We start from the raw sequence: 20,403 nt of genomic DNA, 5'->3' as shown, positions 1-20,403 counted from the left end.
GAAAATAGATGACAACAAATAAGCCAGAATTAAACACTGTATGGCTCTCATTAAAAAATTAGTTTAGACCAAAGCAAAATCCTAAAACCCTTTTGAAAATCAAGTACTGTTACGCACCATATTACGTTTCAGTCAGCGACAGACCACATATACAACAGAGACCCTATAAGATTATAATACTTTATTTTTACTGTACCTTTTCTATGTTTAGATGTATTTCGGTACACAAATACTTAACACTGTGTTATAATTGCCTATAGAGTTATTACGGTAACATGCCATACAGGTTTGTAGCCAAGGATCAATAGACTATCCCATATAGCCTAGGTGTGTAGTAGGCTACACCATTTAGGTTTGTATAGGTACACTGTGGGATGTTTGCACAGTGACGAAGCCACCTAAGGACACATTTCTCAGAACACATCACTATTGTTACGTGACGCATGACTGTAACTGATGGAGAGCTTTGTGCTAGTCTCACCTATAGAAAAGTTATCTGGAGAAGAGCAGAGTAAGCAGCAGGTCCCATCGGGCCTTGAGAATAGCTAGAGGTTAAGTTACGGTATCATTTTATTCCCTTCTGCTTAACTTGTTTGTTTGTTTGTTTGTTTGTTTGAGATAAAGTCTCACTCTGTTGCACAGGCTGGAGTGTGGTGGTGCGATCTCATCTCACTGCAACCTCCTCCTCCCTGGTTCAAGCAATTCCCCTGCCTCAGCCTCCGGAGTAGCTGGGATTACAGGCTCATGCCACCATACCTGGCTAATTTTTTTGTATTTTTAGCCAAGACGGGCTTTCACCATGTTGGCCAGGCTGGTCTCAAACTCCTGACCTCAGGCAATCCGTCCGCTTCAGCCCCTGAAAGTGCTGGGATTACAGCTGTGAGCCACTGTGCCCGGCCCGCTTAACTTTTTAATAGTAAGCATGCAGTCTGGTAGCTATAGGCCACAATCCCCAACCTGTAGGGGTGGAGTCAATAACGGCTTTGAGAGTACTCACATTAACTTAAACATTTTTTTTTTAATGAGTTGTCAGTATTTCAGATTTATCTTAAAATTTGGATTTCAGCTTCTCATTAAAAAATAGTTTCAATACTGGACAGAGCTGAATGGTGCCTACCACCGGTTCTCTTCCAGGGCCAGTATGAATGCTGGTTTGCCACACCATTCTTTGTTGTTTTCCAGAGACCGAGAACATTACTTTTAATCATTTCACTTTTACTATTGTTTAGTTCAAAAAGAAATGTTTATTTCCCTATCAAATGCAAGGAAAGAAAGCTCATTTAAAAACAAAACAAAAATAAATGAAACGCTGGTCACATTCTTCTTACAATCAGCCCAATTTACTCATTCGCATTATCTGTCTGACCTCAGGAAAAAATAAAATAAAAATTGAGTTTGAGATCCTAGCTTAACACTTTGACTCCTCCCTCATCTTGCCCTTAGCTCACTGGTTTCTCTACTTCATACTGTCCCTTTAATTCTTCCTCTTCTTTTTCTATTATATTTATTTTTTTAATAGGGTCTTCTAGTACTCTATTATAAAGTCCTCTTTTTGTTGCTTTATCCTGTCTTTCTTCCTTCTCCTTCTCCTACCAATACAGATTATACACTTTCCTATTTTATAAATTATTTTTTGTGCACACTGTGCAAGAGAAGGCATGAGAGAGATAAATTATTTTTAAAATTTTGGACTCTTTTGAGATAAAATCTGTTGGAGTCTGGACAATATATTGATGACTAAGGAGGTCATCAGAGAAATAAGATAAGCAACACAGCCATTTATTAATATGCTTTCCCCTAGGTTATATTGTTTCAGAGGAAGTTTATAATATTGCAACCTCCAATTTAGAACAATCTATATTTTGCTTTTACTAATCTGTTGCAATGGTTTGCATGTATCCCAAAAAATTCATGTTTGGACACTTAATTCTCAATGAAATAGCATAGAGAGATGAAATCTTTAGAAAATGATTAAGTCATAAGGGCAAAACCCTCATGAATTTAGGCTGTTACCTTGCAGTGGGTTAGGTATTCCCAGAGTGGGTTCCTGATTAAAGGATGAATTTGCCCCCCATCCTCACCTTCTTTCCCTCCAGTGTGTTATGATGCAGCAAGAAAGCCCAAGCCAGATGTCTGCACTTTGATAGTGGACTGCACATAGTCTCTGGACTACGAAAAATGAACTTATTTTCTTTACAATATATTACCCAGTCTATGGTGTTCTTTTATAGCAACACAAAATGGACTAGGACACTTGTATCTGGCAACTAAGTTTTTCGTGGTGGTAAGCTGCATACACTTGCCTTGAGTCCACGTTTTTGCTCAATTATGCATGCATCAGAAGATCCACAATATTTAGCACTTTATAAAGAAAGCCCAAAATACTTATTTGATTATTTTCTGAATCAACAAGCCACTTAAAGACCAGAAGACTGGGATAGTGGTAATCATCTGAATACCATGTTAGCAACCAAAAAATAAGAATTTTTTGAAAGAATCAGACCTTATCATTATTATGGAAGCAGAATGGGTATTAATAAAGGTTAGATTTTACTTTTCTTTTTATTAAGTTAATTATTAACACTAAATAGTCTCTTCAATAAATATAGCTCTCTGTTTACAGATAATCAATTCAAACTTTCACAGGTGACTCCAGACAAGTCCCTTCCTCCAAATTCTTCTTTTAAAAAAAAATCTATAAAACAGAGATCACAATCTAACATCAAAAATTGTTGTAAACATCTAGTGAAATAATGTATCTATCTAAAATACTTAACACAGTGTGTCAACAACAGTGGGATCATACTAAATATTACTATGAAAAAAATATGATTATCTACTGGGGACACTCCTGTTTATGATTGAAGAAAGAATGTCTTTCTTTGTATTAACTTTCCTTCTCAGTTTTTGTGTATTTTGCCATTTAAAAAAAAGCTATTTACTGAAATTATTACCATCACTGTTAGGCTGTAACATGACCAAGCAACCAATCAAGCATTTCTTAAAACAACAAACAATCAAATAAATGCCTAAATACCTATTTTTTTTTTTCCTTTGCAGAAGAAAACGTCTTTTTATTTTTCTTTCCCTCAGATCTCTTTTAAGTGAAAGATAATTTGGATTTGTTATTGGTCATAAGCATTAAGAGATTTGTGTAAATTCAAACTTTTCAGAAATCTATGTTTGTAAAGAAACTGACATAAAAATTCTCAGCACAGCAGGAATATGGTTGCTGTTTTATTTGTATTTTTCTCTCTAGTAGGCACTTGGAACAAAAGAGGCATTTGGAAATTCTTTTCTAAATGAATAAAATATTCAATAAATGCATCAAATTTTTTAAGTAAGATATTACATTAGGAAAGATGTTCAAAGGTCCTGTATATACATTATACATGTCTGTGTGTCTGTGCAAATGTATGTACATAAATATACTTATGTTTCCAAATACTTATTTAGATGTCATTGTACATCTAAATAATACACATAATACAAAATAATACAAAAATATACAGATAATGCAAATATAAAAATTATACAAAAATAATACAAAAAAAGTACCCAAACAAGCCCCTGAAGAAGACTGCCTTTAATATATTTCAAAACAAAATAAATGTGAGCGAGATGTCTAATTTTCTACAGAAAACCGTGATCTTCCTCTATTTAATATAAAATTGTTGCGGAAAAGCAGCTGCCCAGGCATAGACAGCATTTCTCCATCGCTTTTGCGTCCGAGTAGACCCTTTTGATTATTTCTAGTTCATGGCCAGATAGTGATAATTCTTGTTATCACTTTAATGGAATGCATCTCTCTATCCTTTTCTTCCACAAACATTTATTTAAAATCGACTATATAAAACATGTATTAAGATTAAAATAAGATTATAAACAGTGTAGCGATGTAGAAATAAATAATTTATTTTATGTAATTTATACTAATTCTGCTAGTTAATAACTATACATTTACCACACACTATAAAAATGATTTCTTATAATTATTATGAGACAAATCTAATATAGTTATTATAATAAATACAGACGTTAGTAGAATCTTTTAGTAACCAAACTATCTTAAGTGACAGTTACCTGTTTTGAATTCAAGGAATATCTCTATTTTAAATAATTATCATGAATGACTCTGGATCAATATGATTGAAGAATTTTGGACATAGAAGTGACATTTTTCATTGTATCTACTAGAAAATTCACTCTAAAAATTATTTGTGCATATATTTGTGTAAGTTTTTCTTATTAAAAGTTTTCAACATTTTGTTATGAAAATTTTTGAACATACTGAAAAATAGAATTTTATAGTGCCCTTACAATCACTAATATTATAATATACCTAATTAATATTTTGCTACATTGTACTATACTTTCTTTATCACATATCCCTTTACCTATCTATAATTCAATCATCTTATTTTCTACATTCCAAAAAATATGTGTAGAATCACTGCGCTATTCCCCTACATACCTTAGCATGTATGCATGTATATATGTAAAGGTCAATATTTGTTTACAATTCACTTTACAATAAAACTTCCACAGAATAAAATGCACAAATCCTAGGCATATTATTACATTAATTTTGACAATTGCATATACCTATTCAATCCAATACCCATCAAGGTACAAAACATGATTTATCATCACAAAGGAAAAACCTTCATACTTTTTTACTTTCAAACACTTCACCACCCAACCCCAGAGGTAACCAATATTTTTATTAATGTTGTCTCTTTTAGAAATTCCTATCAATGAAAGTATACTACATGTATTCTCTTGCATGAGATTTCCTTCATTTAGCATGGTTTATATGAGATTATTTCATGTTATTGTGTATATCAATAATTACTTCATTCTTATTGCTAAGCAGTTTTTTATTATATACACACTGTTTATCCATTCTGATGATAACAATTTAGGAAGATTTCAGTTTTTGTCCATTTTGCTTAAATCTGCTGTTAACTTTCTTGATAAGTGTGTGGACCTATGTTTCTGTTTCTCTTGAGAAATTTCCTAGGAGTGGAACTGTAGGGTCATAAGAAAGGTGTATCTTGGGGTTTATAGGACACTGCCAGGTCTTTTTCTCAAAGTGATTATAATCTCTAATTGTATTCTTTTATTAAGTTCTAATTTGGAAATTAGACTTTCCTACCTAATCAATATGAATTCAACCTTTCTTGCAATATGTATCTTTCCTTCTTCCTTGGTAGAGGAGAGATATACTTTAAAGATGTAATGTACATCTGAAAGTAAAACAGTTTCCTTTAAAGATGCATAAAGGCTGAATGTGAACAACTTTATATAAAAGTAAGTACGTGCAGTCACCCATCCATATCCACAGATATCACCTCCCTGGATTCAACAAATCACAGATTGAAAATAAATAAATAAATAAAAGATAACAATACAACAATAAAAATTACAAATGTAATAATACATCATAGAAACTATTTACATATAATTTATATTGTATTAGGTATTCTAAATAATCTAGTGATGAACGTAAGTATAGAGGAGGATATGCATAGATTATATGCAAATACTACACCACTTAACATAAAAGACTTGAACATTTGCAGATTTTGGTGTTCATGGGGAGTCTTTGAACCAATACCACATGGACACCAAGGAACGAGTGTATATACTATTTTAAGTATTTAATTTAAAATTGCTTCATAGAACACTGAAAACATTTGTTAAAAATAATATAGTCTTTATTCCCATAATCAAAACATAACGGCGTTTCCTTTTTTACTTTTCTTTTTTTATTCTTTTTTGAGATGGAGTTTTGCTCTTGTTGTCCAGGCTGGAGTGCAATAGTGCAATCTCGGCTTACTACAACATCCGCCTCCTTGGTTCAAGCGATTTTCCTGCCTCGGCCTCCCGAGTAGCTGGGATTACAGGCATGCACCACCACGCCCAGCTAATCTTGTATTTTTAGTAGAGATGGGGTTTCTCCATGTTGGTCAGGATTATCTTGAACTCCCGACCTCAGGTCATCTGCCCACTTCAGCCTCCCAAAGTTCTGGGATTACAGGCATGGGCCACCATACCCAGCCTAACAGCATTTCTTAATTCAAGTGAAGTGTTGGACATTATTATATTCAGTTTTAAACTAAACCTAATTTAAATCAGAATTAAAACTACATTTATTTTTGATAAAGACCAGATGATATCTATCGATTTCCTAATGGCTACCATAACAAGTACCACAAACTAGGTGATTTAAAATAACAGAAAGTTATTGTCTCACAGTTTTGAAGTCTACAAGTCTGAAATCAAGGTGATGGCAGGACCATGCTCCTGAAACCTGTAGAGGAGAACCCTTCCTTCCTTCTTCCCAGCTACTGGTGGTTTGCTGCCATTTGGTAATATCACTTGACTTGCATCTTCAGCATTCTAATCTCTGGCTCTATTGCCATATGGCATTCTCCTCTCATGTGTCTGCATCTCTTCTCTTTTTATAAGGACACCTGTCATATTGGATTAAGGATCACCGTAATGATCTTATCTTAACCTTATTAAATCTACAAAGACTTATTTTCAGGCAAGGTCATCTTCACAGGTACATAGGGTCAAAATTTAAACATAGTTTTTTGGAGATCACAATTAAACTCATAGTATAGGATGCATGACATTTGATATATTTCCCATTTTGAATAGGTAAGAAACAATGGCATGATTAAAAGTTTGGTCATTTCTTCTTAAATATATTAGGATATTTGATAATGCAGATAAGTTTTGACAGTTGGAATAAGTATACATTTTTGATTTTGCTATTTTTTTCTTCTTCTCTTAATCTAATAGCTTTAGAAACCATCAGATAGAAAGTAGAGTATGCAAATGATTGTTTCTTTCAAGTTCTCTCAAAAAATGCCAAAAGCAATAACAACTTGTTTCACAAAATCAGCAGAACATTACTGATTGAAAAAATCAGCTTGAAGAGTGAACTTACACAAGTTTGCAACAAAAAAGCTTATTTGCCAGCAAAAATCATTTTGGAAAGCTGAAAACAATTTATGTTTTTCAACACTGATATAATACACCCTCAAATATTTTGATTATTAGTTATAATTCTAGAAAATCCACTTTCTCATTTCAAACTAATGGAAATGTAACATCAAGAAGGAATAAAAACTGCTAACCAAGTACTGAAATTCTATGAGGAAATATAACTTATTTGTCTTGTGTATTTGTGAGACATTTACCTATTATCAACTCAAGCTTTACTTGGAATGCCTACTCTCTATTCCCGTAAATAAATATGACACAGACATATAGAGGTTGAGAGAGAGAAAGAGAAAGAGACACACAGAGGAAGACAGAGAGAGGGATGGAGAGAGAAAGACATTGGCTTTCACAATATAATAAAGTAAAAATTACCACATTCTTAGATAGTTAATCCATTGAAAACCAGTATGTTCTAGCAAAAGTAAAATGAAATTAATTAGTGTATTAATCATAAGTAATGTAATTTTAAGAGATTAATTTTTATGTTCTTGTATACAGAAGGTAACAATATAATAGCCTTTGTTACTATATGTAGAAACCGAGGGCCAGAATTATTTAAGGTTACATAGCTTGATGAGGCCAGAGAAAATAATTTGATTTTTTTTTTTTTTTAACTCTGGATTGCAGTAGTTTTACTCTCTCTTTTTTTTTTTTTTTTTAAGTGTCTTCCTTTAATCATTCCCCAAGGTATACCTATAAAATTTTAGTTTAAAATCCCAGCTATATAAGATCTTACTCAAGGTAGGAAGAGATATTAACAGAGTTTTCTTTTTTTTTTTTTTTGAGACGGAGTCTCGCTGTGTCGCCCAGGCTGGAGGGCAGTGGCGCGATCTCCGCTCACCGCAAGCTCCGCCTCCCGGGTTCACGCCATTCTCCCGCCTCAGCCTCCGAGTAGCTGGGACTACAGGCGCCCGCCACCATGCCCGGCTAGTTTTTTGTATTTTTAGTAGAGACAGGGTTTCACAATGTTAGCCAGGATGGTCTCGATCTCCTGACCTTGTGATCCACCCGCCTCAGCCTCCCAAAGTGCTGGGATTACAGGCTTGAGCCACCGCGCCCGGCCTAGAGTTTTCAAATGGAACTCTAAGATTCTGATTTCATCTATTTCTATAGGGACAATGCAGCTAATGGTCTCCTTTAAAGATTTAATAGTTTATAAATATATCCAAGTAATGCTGTTAGATTCTATGTTTTGTATTTTAATTTGAAAATTCAGAGAGACTGGCATGGTTTCAGAGCTCTGGAAAAAGGAATACAGACACAATAAATAATAACATCTTAGATTAATTCACCTTAAAAGAATAGGTATATCAGTTCATATCAAATTCTAAATTCTCGTGTCTTCATTTTTATTATAGCAATGTAACTAAAATTAGTTCCACAAAGGATGGAGGTTAAAATGTTGAGTTACAGTGAGAATACTGTAAAAATAGGAGAAAAACAGAGAAGTAAAATTAATATCAGTAAACGAAGGGAGAAAATAGTTGAAGTTCTACTCTATGAGCTTGGGGCAAAAACTTGTATCTTCACAAAATGTGCGGGAAGAGTTAGACCCTGAATTCCTTTCCTCAAGGTAAAACTTGTCATTGCTTCTTGGAACCTTGATCCCTTAGCTTTCATCCCTCATACCACCGTTCCTCAATTCAAATAGATCTAACAGAAGTGTGTCAACTGTTGAAATCACTGGTTGACTGGCAGTCTCAGATTCTGTAATCTTTCTAAGGTAGAAAATGAATCAGATGAGATCAGTAAGTAAATAGCAACAACAAATAAAAGAGGCTGCTGGCCTGGTGCAGTGGCTCACGTCTGTAATCCCAGCACTTTGGGAGGCCAAGGTAGGTGGATCACCTGAGGTCAGGAGATAGAGACCAACCTGGGGAACATGGTGAAACCCCGTCTCTACTAAAAATACAAAAATTAGTCGGGCACGGTGGCGTGTACCCGTAATCCCACCTACTCAGCAGGCCGGGGCAGGAGAATCGCTTTAGCCCGGGAGGCAGAGGTTGCAGTGAGCCGAGATTGCGCCATTGCACTCCAGTGTGGGCGAGAGAGTGAGACTCTATCTCGAAAACCAAACCAAACCAAACCAACCAACCAAACAAACAAACAAAAAAAACCCTGCAACTGTCTATTCTGTCTCCTTGTCAATTTCCTACAAATTATGAATTCTTGTACAATAGAGGCAATCAAATTCTCCTAAGGTTTATGTATAATTTGATGATTTTTAAAAAAAATTTAGCTGTTTTAATTAGGTGTTTCAAGGATTATATTTATTTGAATTATGCTACAGAGTCTTTATATCTAACCTATTTCTTTTTTTTTTTTTTTTTTTTTTTTTTTTTTTTTTTTTTGAGACGGAGTCTCACGCTGTTGCCCAGGCTGGAGTGCAGTGGCACGATCTCGGCTCACTGCAAGCTCCGCCTCCCGGGTTCCCGCCATTCTCCTGCCTCAGCCTCCTGAGTAGCTGGGACTACAGGCGCCCGCCACCGCGCCCGGCTAATTTTTTGTATTTTTAGTAGAGACGGGGTTTCACTGTGGTCTCGATCTCCTGACCTTGTGATCCGCCCGCCTCGGCCTCCCAAAGTGCTGGGATTACAGGCTTGAGCCACCGCGCCCGGCTATATCTAACCTATTTCTATTGCCATAAAGTTTGAATTCTTGTGTGCTTACACACTGGAGCAAAACACTGATTCTGAAAAAGAATAATTCTCATGATTGAATATCAAAGCTACTTTGAGGCTAAGATTCAAAAAAATTTATTTAAAAATAGATTTATTCTAGAGCTTCATGAGTGATTGAAATAGATTCACGAAATATTACAGCAATGCAGGACATACATAAATGTCTCTTTAGGAAGTCACAGGAGTTGATGTTGACTTTTCACCTATAGGCAAATATTCTTGTGAATACTGTATGTTATCACTTCTAAGATTCCATCAATATAAGACACATCATAAACCTTGATTGTACATTTTGTCTGCAAAACTGCATCAGTGCATGTAGCAATTTAAGATGGATCTTGATTTGAGAAATATTAAAATGAGAAACATATTTTAATATGTGAAGAAATACAGTGTGATATTTTAGAGTATGTTTCATTGCTTTTTTTATTTATTACAGTGGAAACACTTTATTACATAATTGTACAGTCATCCTGAGATATATCACACATCAATATACAGAGGTCAGATGAAAATAGAGGATAATTTGTCTTTCAAAACAAAACAACAAAATCAACTAGACGATATATCCACACAAATACTGTTTCATCAATTTGTTGAGAAGCACACAAATGTAAAAGCAGAAATATTTCTATACCAAGGAACATATCACTCATTAAGTACAATGTATTTTAGAGTAGTACTGATTTGTAGCTCATGATAATCATAGTATGATGAATTGGAATTGACTTTCTATGTTGTATAAAACAGAAACCATTTTCCAAGCAAATTGATCATGTAAACAAGGAAATTATTTATCATATTTAAGAGTCAAGTTTAGCAAACTTTTAAAGGCTTGAAAACATCACTGATAAAAAATAAATGAGCTCATAATAAATGGTTCTTATCTATGAAAGTAATTGCAAGACTCTTTCAAAGACCAGCTTAACGTTATCTCGTTCCTCTAGCAACCCTTTGAGATTGTCTGTATGTCACACTTCTCATTGTTAGTGAGCCCCTGAGTGTGAATGAGTTAGAGGATCAACACATTGCACTACCACTTGATAAATTGTAAAGGATTGAAAAGTAGAATTAAAAAGAGTTAACGTCTCTTACTGCCTCCTTCTGCTCCCGCAAGATTGAATTTGAGTCTCTCTTCTGTGACCCTATAGCACATAATAAATAACTGATTTAGAACAAGTTCCCCACTGTTTTGAATTGATTTACTTGTTCTTAGATATCCCTCCTTAGACTGAAACAAATGACTTATAAATATTCCTAATCAAGGATCATATCTAACATAAGTTTGTATCTCTCAGTAGCTCCCATTTGACTTCATTTGCTATTTTTTTGGAGTACAACTTTATTTTATACTCAGTCTATGAAATGCAAGTGAAACAGATTTCATAAAAATTTAGAGTAGGGGGATGAGAATGGGGGATCTTTGGCTACATGGCAGGTTATATATTTTTAAAAAAACTACAATGCAAGCTAATGCTTTTTAACAACAGAATGTTGACAAACTGATTATATATGTAACTTGAAGTTGCTTAGTAGTGCTATTACTTCTTAGTTAAAACAATTACTTCAAATTTCTTCTTGTCATGAAGGAACCACTCTTCTCTGTTTTTCTTTTTTTTTGGTCTTTCCCACTCCATTTTAAAATACGTATTCTATGTATACCTAGATAGGTTTTGATCAATTTCAGATTAACTGATTTAAACAGCCATGTTCAATTTTATTATTTTACTCTAAGTGATGATGGAGTTTCCTAAGTCCTTTTCATTTTTTAAATTTTGTGACAACATCTGGATGGTCAGAAGCTGACAACCAGTTTCTGCTACAATTTACTTTTTAATCAAAGAAAGTATGTATTTATTCCATGATGGGTATTTTTGATGACCTGCATTGCAGTGTGAAACTCCTGTCAATTTCCAACTAACAACAAAGAAAGAGAATAGAAAAAATTGGATGCACAGAGAATAAAATGCCATTTCACACTGGGTGCTTTGTAAATGTAAGCCAACTCACACAAATCCTTTAGGCATCAGTAGAGATGAAGCTGAGCCAGAAAAAAAGAAAACATGTCCAAATAGAGAAAATGTGCTCAGCAAATTGAAATTCAGGTCTGAAATTGATAAGTTTTAGTTAAATCTACTGCATAGGACATATTTCATCCTTTACTCATTCTTTTCTTAAAATGCAAAGTTTATTAAATATTGATTTTGTGTTCCAGATTCCTTGCCTATTTCCAGTGTCCTCTTCCACTTGATTTTCTGACATAGTACTTATTACTTAGGTAAATGGGAATAAAAACAGAATGTTAAATATTTAAACAATTTTATCTCAGTTTGCACACACAAGTAAAATGTACTCCTTTATGTAATTATAGCACGATATAGAAGATATAATTTGGCATATTGTCCCAAAGCAAATACCTTTTATATTGTTGTGTAATATGTTGAATAAAAAAACAGTTTAGTTGTAAATTAGAAAGTTTTTACATTAAATATTATATAATTTCATTATTTGAGCTGTATCAAGTTCATGAATGTAAAAGTGCATTGTATTAAAAATTCCTAACAAACCCAAAAGACAAAGCTGAATTAATGTAATAAAAATTGTTTGTCTCTATTGACCCAAACTAAAGGACAAACATAGCTCTCTTCATTTCTAAATTCTCATTGACATATTTATTTACCAGTATATAAAAGAGACATTTTCAGGTAGAAATTTACTGAAAAGAGGCTGGGCACAGTGGCTCACTCCTGTAATCCTAGCACTTTGGGAGGTCAAGGCAGGCAGATCACGAGGTCAGGAGATTGAGACCGTCCTGGCTAACACGGTGAAACCCTGTCTCTACTAAAAATACAAAAAAATTTGCCGGGTGTGGTGGCGGGCGCCTGTAGTCCCAGCTACTCGGGAGGCTGAGACAGGAGAATGGCATGATCCCGGGAGGTGGAGTTTGCAGTGAGCAGAGATGGAACCACTGCACTCAAGCCTGGGTGACAGAGCCAGACTCCATCTCAAAACAAACAAACAAACAAACAAAAAATAAATAAATTTACTGAAAAGATCAGAGTATTCTATAAATTTTCTGATTCTTTAACTATACTCCAGCAAAGAAAAGCAAAAAGCATATTTATTCCCAACCCTTACAGAGATTTGTAACAAACACTTGTTTTAAATAGTACTATGTGTTATGATTATAAAAAGAATATGCACTCATTAGTGATAATTTCCAGATTACATAAATGTATAGAAAATATACATAAATTTAAATACAATTTTTTATCTTAATAACTGTTTATTAAGTGATTGATACAGATTATACCAACTGCTGGACTAACAGCTGATCATTTAGAGGTAAAATACAATATTCTCATTTCTTGCTTACAGTCTACTAGTTGACTTCCAGAACAAATAGATTACCACTATTACTATTTCATTTCTTTTCAACACAACAGGGTTTCTCAGTATATTTTTTCCAACTTAATATAAGAATTTTAAAAATTCATTAAAATTTATCCGAAAATACTTTTCACAGCTTTATCTGAAAGACCATCATTAATTATTTAAGCTTTGTCATATTTTTGAGGTTTTAGATTTGTTCCAGTGTTTATTATAAAAGATAATGCCATGAGAAACTTGTTTATACATGTTTTGATTCTTCCTTTATGACAGAATTCTAGAAATAGAATTCCTAGGTCATAAATTTTGAACATTTAAATGTTGCTGATGTATAGTGTTAAATCGGTTTTCAGAAAGATTGCAGCAAATTTACCTGATTTCCAGTGCTATATGCAGGTTGCCATCTCATTTCAAACCTGTAAGAAATAAATATTATCCTATTTTGTAATATTTGATGATTTAAACATGAAAAAATCATTTTATCATATTTTTGTTCTTCATGATTAAGTCAAATATTTTATATGTTTATTAACCATTTAGAGTTTTACTTCTATGAATTGTCTCTTACTGAATGTCAGCTATAACAGAGTGGTTTTAGAGTTTGCACTTTAAGACCTAATCTCACCAGGTTATATAAAACTAGTAGCAATGCATGAAAATTTTCATTTCTTCACATCCTTACAATATTTGGTTCTGTAGAAGTTTTTAAAGTTTTCTGATTACCAGTGAGTGTGCTTTCTAAATTACTTATTCTGTGATTTATTTAATTTATAGCCTTTGCTCATTTTTTATTTGTTTCTTCTTTTTTTCTCTTTCATTTACTGGAGATAGTCTAATGTTCTAGATTGTAAGTAATTACCAGTTTTTGTGTTGTAAATATGTCTTTGCATAATTTTGTACTTCATTGAATAGAAATCATTATTTTGATACAGTTAAACCCATTGATTTTTTTTTTAACTTTTGCTTTTTCCCTTTAGGGCTTTTATTAAGTTTTTCTCCAAAGCATAACCACCGATATATTGCCCTACACCCTCTTCTACTAGTTGTGTGCATGTATTTATGCATGTATGTATTTATATAACTATCAACCTATCAATTACATCCACATATCTTTATATATATATATGTTTTCACATAGTGAATATTTTTTTCTGCCATCACTGACTTTAAAATCCATTATTTCTGCATTGATTTTTGACGTCACGTTTAATCAAACATCAAGCTCTCATATTTAAATGATGACCTTTCTATTCTGTTTTATTTATGTGTGTTGGTAACATGTTTGTATTAATATGGCTTTATAGTATGTCTGAATAGATAGGATGAGCAATCTTCCCTTTTTGTTTTTCTTTTGTTAAAATTGGATTAGGTTTTCATAAACCTGAGCTGTGTATGAGTTGATAGTAGTCAAAGGTGCAACAAACTTTCAAATCTTATCAGCACCAACTCTGTCTTTTAGGAACAGACTCTCCTCTTGGTTTCTTAGAGTTTTTCAATGGAAATCTCTTTAGTCTCTCACACATTCATAGCATTATCAATCCACAAGGGATCTGGAGAGTCTACACTCAGATTTTGTTTCTTAATCATTCTGCAACTAACTTGCTTCTACAATTTTCTCCTTTAAATAACGTGAACAGACTCAAATGTAGTTTAAATAAAATAATATGTAGGGTAACATTCTATATAAAATGTCGTTTTTCTTTTAATAACATTTTGTATAAATATATAAGTATATACACATATACATTTGCATGTCACATGCAAAATCATACTATTACTGTGCTTCAAAGATTAAGCTACATAAAATCTTGCCTGCCACTGTTGTACAAGAATAAACTCTCCAGGATATAATTATTATGATTCTTAAATATTCACAAGCTAATGTTATTATTCTTAAATATTCAGAGCTTTTTGTAGGATTCAAAAGTCTAAGTCACCTTGTCAATGGTGAAAATAGAGTATTACTGTAAGTAGTACTCTAAATATTAAGTAAGTTTAAGTTTACTTAAACTTCCATGTTTATCTTTTCTGTTTCCTTCATTGGGGTCATATCTTCTGTAAAGTTATTTTACTGTAGATTTAAATTTTTTTTACTTCACTCGGGAAATGTTTTCTTTTCCAGGGAAAATTAGATATCTACAACTAAAACTTGTCTTTATCTGCCTTTTTTACAAGAAAATATTTTAACCTTTGGCTGTTACTTTCACAAAACCATGCAAAATAAAAGTTATCACAAATAATTTTATAGATTTGAAAATTGAATTTTAAGAGAATACTAAGGCTAGAACAAAACGCCCATGTTTAATACTGAAATATGTATACTATTTAAATAAATTATTTACAGCTATTTCTTCAGGGAACTAAAATATATTGAGATTAAAAGTCTGAATAAAATAATAAGTAGTTAAGGGATTTTAAGCAAAGGCATTATTATTATAGGACCATTCTGTACTTTAAAGAACCATTCTCCTTGCAACTGTGGTGACATGATTGGAAGTCAGCAAGATGAACTGAGAAATTTTGGAATTATTGAAGAAGATTTTTGTGACAAATATTGTTAAAGTGGGAATTAGGAGGGACAGAAGTGAACAAAGACTTTATGAGGTGCCATTGGTAGCACTCATGGTAAATTTAGTTTTGGAGGCCGAGTGAGCAAGAAGGAGGAAGAGATACGATGGAAGACTCATAGGTTTGTGGATAAGGCAGCAAAACTTTAGGGTTTCACATTCTAAGATAGGGAAGAGAGAAAGCAGCACGTTTAGGGATAAGGATGATGAGTTTGGCTTCAGAGTGACTGAGTCTATTTAAATATTACCCAAATGAGATACTCACTAAATAGTTGGGTATATGAGTCAGAAAGTAAGTCTGGCAGAAAGCTAGACGTATTTAGGAAGTAAAACCACAATTGTTTCTTACCCAGAGTTCTAGAAAAACCTCCTCTATGATCTGAGAGCTGCCTATATTTCCAACATCACTTCATATTTTTCTTACCTTCCATCACTGCAGCCAAACTACATGAAGTTTCTTTCTGGCTTAGAATATAGAATGCTTATATCTTAGATTTTTTACCCTAGCTGCTACTTCATTATTGATCTTTATAGAAGATTATATCTGGCGTCCTTCATATACATACTTTTCATCACTCATATATACTATAGTTTCTTTACTTCATGTCACCAGCAATTAGGGTAGTGCCTAGACTTAATACACATTTTTTGAATGAAGGAATCCATATCTGGATGAAGAAATGGACAAGATTAACTAGGAAGTATTGAGAGAGGAAAGAGCAGGGTCTGTGAAACAAGCATGGATAACACTGTTTCTTGGTAAAAAAAGACAAAAGAAAAGCCTGCGAAAGACTAAAAAGAACTTTAAATGTAGAAGAAAACCCACGAACAGAAAAATCAAAGTCTAAGTTGAAATCATTGAAAGGTGTATATTATTCTTTTAAAAACTGATCATGTAAAGGAAAATGACAGGCAAATGTGGCATCTGGGGAAAGTTTTATTTTTTAACTTATTTTGTTTGTTTTGTTTTAAATACTGTACAGGTTTGAGTTAATTAAAATTTTGCCAGGGATGAATTGGGAGAGTAAGAGGAGATAAAAACTCTGGTAGCCAGTGAAAATTTTACCTTAGGCAAGAGGAAATATAGTTAAAGCTTTCATTGTAACAGAGAAGGAAGGGAAAACGATGGGAGCAAATGTAGGTGAATTTGCAATCTTGGAGGTAATGAGTTGAGGGAGTTCTGATAAATAAATACGATTATTTGCAAAATAGGAATCAAATAGTCTGCTGATACTGGGGCAAGAAATAAGGGTCACAGGTTTGAGACAACTGGGAAACTAAAAGTATTTAAACTTTTTTTTTTTTTTTTTTTGCCCAACATGTGTTGACTACAAACCAGAGATAAAATCTTTACTGAATATTTCCCATTACTTGTTTTACAATTGCAGAAAGGAGAAAACCAGATTGTCTGGGAGAAAGTGCAGTTGAATAAAATGAAGTACTTTGTTCTCTTTTTGCTTTGATTTTCAGAAAAGTCAAGCCCTGCGTGTATTTGCATGCAGACGAGAACAAGTGCAATTGAAGAGGCATGTGGTGCTAGACAGGAAGATAATAAATTTGGAAGCAAGGTTCTGGAATAAGAAAAGTGATAAAAGCAAGGATTTAGGAAAAAAAAAAAAAAGAACTTTAGTGAGTGTGAATAACACTTTTTCCCCCATGATAGAAGAACGCTAAGAAGATACAGATAAAGACGTGTAAGAATTGAATTAGAGATAATCCAGGAGAGGGATGGGAAAGGAGGCCCCCAAACATGTCCACTGCTGTAGTGATTCACTAGCTATGAGTTAGCTAAGTAAAATAGCTTCTAAAGAAGTCTAAGTTACAGTTGAATTGCATAGTTGTGTTTTTTTTAATATTGTTTTTTAATTTCTGAACTGCCATGAGCCAGGCACCATTCTATGTCCTGTAATATTTGTCATGATCTTTGTGTGCACTGGTGCATGGGAAATTTTGTTGCTAGGAGTTAGAGCAGAATAATCAAAGAAGAAAAGTGAGATAATATTGAGTTATGGATTAATTCATAAAGGAAAGAGGTTTAGTTGACTCACAGTTCTGCATTGCTGGGGAGGCCTCAAGAAACCTTTAATCACGGCAGGAGGCAAAGGACAAGCAGATGCTTTCTTCACAGGTCAGGAAGATAGAGTGAGTGAATGCAGGAGGAACTTCCAAACACTTATAAAACCATCAGATCTTGTGAGAACTCACTCATTATCACGAGAACAGCATGATCTAATTACCTCCACCTGGGCACTCCCTTGACATGTGGGGATTACAATTCAAGATGAGATTTGGATAGGGACACAGAGCCAAACCATATCACACACTAAAATACAAACATATCATAATGACTCAATTGTTACAAGTCAAAAAGGAGAGTATGAATGTTACTCAAATTTAAAAAACAAGAACAAAACAAGAAATAAGAAATGGCTCAGAATTCAGATTTCTTCAATAGGTAGATATAGTACACATTTTTCAATTGCCCACAAAATTAAAATCCTGAGTTCCTATTGTTAAAATAAATTTTGCCTTCCTATTATTTTTTAAAAAACAGAAACAAATTTCTGAAAGTAGTGATAAAGGTGAAAGACAAAATATTTTATTGGAAAGACCAGCTCATTATCTTGCAATAATTCAGCAATATTTGGTAGAAAAAGGGCTTAGGAGACTCACTATTGACTCTGTGTTTTATCACAAAAAGACTATTAAACTAGCAATATCCATTTTTTTCCAACATTTAACCCCAGTTACACACAGCAACCATGCACACGCTGAATAACCCATTAAAATCAGCAAGAAATAGTCACATTTATAACTAGCATAATTTTCAATTTATACTTCAAATTTTAAAATTAAACTTTTAAATAATCAGCGCTAAACAGCATATCTGTCATGGAAATCTTATTCACCAGGGGTCATACTAACGTTTAGAACATTTTAGAATATTCTCTTCATCTTGAATTGTTTACTGATATCTCTAACCTGCAACCAACTAATTTTCTCATTTTTTCAATTATGTCAAATTACATATGAACTATTTTTCATTAATTTTTTAGCAATTAGCACAAACCCTTTAATCCCATTAGTAAATTGCCTGTTATAATTTAGAAGTCCCAAAGTTGCAGGTTAAAAATAAAACAGTCATTTCTTTTACCTTTCTGTTTCCCGACTAATAATAAATACCTCACAACAGCGATTTTATTTTCTTTTGTCAGGAGACCACTACCGACATGATTAAAATGACACTCCAAGCTGTAGCTGTTATCAATTATACCAATTAAGGTCAAATAGAATGGAACAGCAGCTTTCGTGGAAAACAATATGGGTGATGTAAACTGTTATTAATTTAAACACATCATATTACCTATGACAGCTCTTCAGAAGTTATCATTAATTATTTCTAGACAGTCATCTATACCCACATTTCTGAATTAACTTGTTTTGTGTTCCTTGAATTTGAGGAAAAATAGGCCCTGCTGAAAATCAATGTTTGCCAAATGGAATAGCTCTCCTGATCTCTTCACTAAAAAAAAAGTAGTAGAATTTTTCTTCTTATTCTTTAAATAATAGACTGTGAAAAATTATGAATTTTGATGTCTTTGCAAAGAAATAGCAAAAGCTTAAACCTCTTTGTGGTAAGTTAAAAGAGTAGTTATGTCTACATATCTAAAATATATTTTAAAAATAAAAATATTTTAATAGTTAATTATAAAATTATAATTTTTCATTATCAATATTTTTGCTAAAATGTATTTATATTATTCAGAGTTATTAACACTAATTGCTGTCCCACCCCCACCACCAAACATCTAGAAATCTCAGTGGCTTAATAAACTTCATCTGTTACTAATTCCTTCCTGAGTGGTTTGCCTCCAAGCAGTAACAACAGGCTCCTGCCATCTTCTAATGCCTCTGTATTTATCTTAAAGAGATGAATGTGGAGAATCAAGCATAAAATTGTATGGACCCAAGTTTCATATGATCCCAAGCTAATTGAAATGGGGCCTGAAATCATAGCTTTAGCTGTGAGTCCAAAAGGAGATAGATATGCTTTGATAAACATAGAGCAGTGTCTTTGTTATAGCCTACCCTTTGGCCACCCAATATTTCATTAGTGCTATTTTTCTTATCTTCCACTTACCCCCAAATCTTATTCAATCACAATATTCAGTTTATTTCTGGAATCTTTGACTAATTGCAGTTATTAGTTAGTGCAAAAGAAACTGGTTTTGCCATTACTTTTGTACCAACCTAATACCTATGTTAGGTCCACATGTAGTAGCATGTTCATGTTTCTGTAATCTGCAAATTAAAAATCCATTTATTCTGCCCCTGGATCCTTCATGTATACATAATGACAGATAGAGACACAGTAATATCAATAACAACCCTTATTTGGAAAACACGAGACTAGAAGGCACACAGAAGTCATTGATCCATGACATTTATGGAATCCAGCTAAGAACATACTGTGAGGACCCACTTCCTGGTGAAAAAAGAAAGCTTCTCAATTAGACCTGATCATCTTCCCTGGAAGGAACTCCCTTGTTAAGAAAACCCAATTTAATGAGCGCTATTTCTTCTCATCCTCCATGCCTTATCTCAATTAGACATGAAAAATATCTATTTCTTGGCTGTCCAGCTTACAGTAGTCATCTCATGTTCATGCTCATGTCCAAGAGTTCTTTCTAGGATTGCAGAGTCAAATACTTTTTAACCTGGACTTGTGACTATTTGGCAATATAAAT

At 33.3% G+C, this 20,403-nt stretch overlaps 1 protein-coding gene and 1 long non-coding RNA gene across 6 annotated transcripts in view; one reads left to right on the top strand and one right to left on the bottom strand.

Moving 5' to 3' along the window:
- Positions 1–20,403, top strand: part of MGAT4C (MGAT4 family member C) — a 914,262-nt gene that overhangs the window by 559,049 nt on the left and 334,810 nt on the right. The gene's annotated exons all lie outside the window — the stretch shown is intronic.
- The window catches only part of LOC135966294 (uncharacterized), a 54,114-nt gene that overhangs the window by 7,444 nt on the left and 26,267 nt on the right, over positions 1–20,403 (bottom strand). Inside the window, exon 2 of the long non-coding RNA XR_010579520.1 lies at positions 13,462–13,504. This is a non-coding gene — a long non-coding RNA (uncharacterized lncRNA). The remainder of the gene's footprint in view (positions 1–13,461; positions 13,505–20,403) is intronic.

The sequence above is a fragment of the Macaca fascicularis genome, chromosome 11, assembly GCF_037993035.2.
Source record: "Macaca fascicularis isolate 582-1 chromosome 11, T2T-MFA8v1.1".
NCBI lineage: Eukaryota > Metazoa > Chordata > Mammalia > Primates > Cercopithecidae > Macaca > Macaca fascicularis.
The sequence above is the reverse complement of the archived record's forward strand: the minus strand, read 5'-3'. Positions and strand labels throughout refer to the sequence as shown.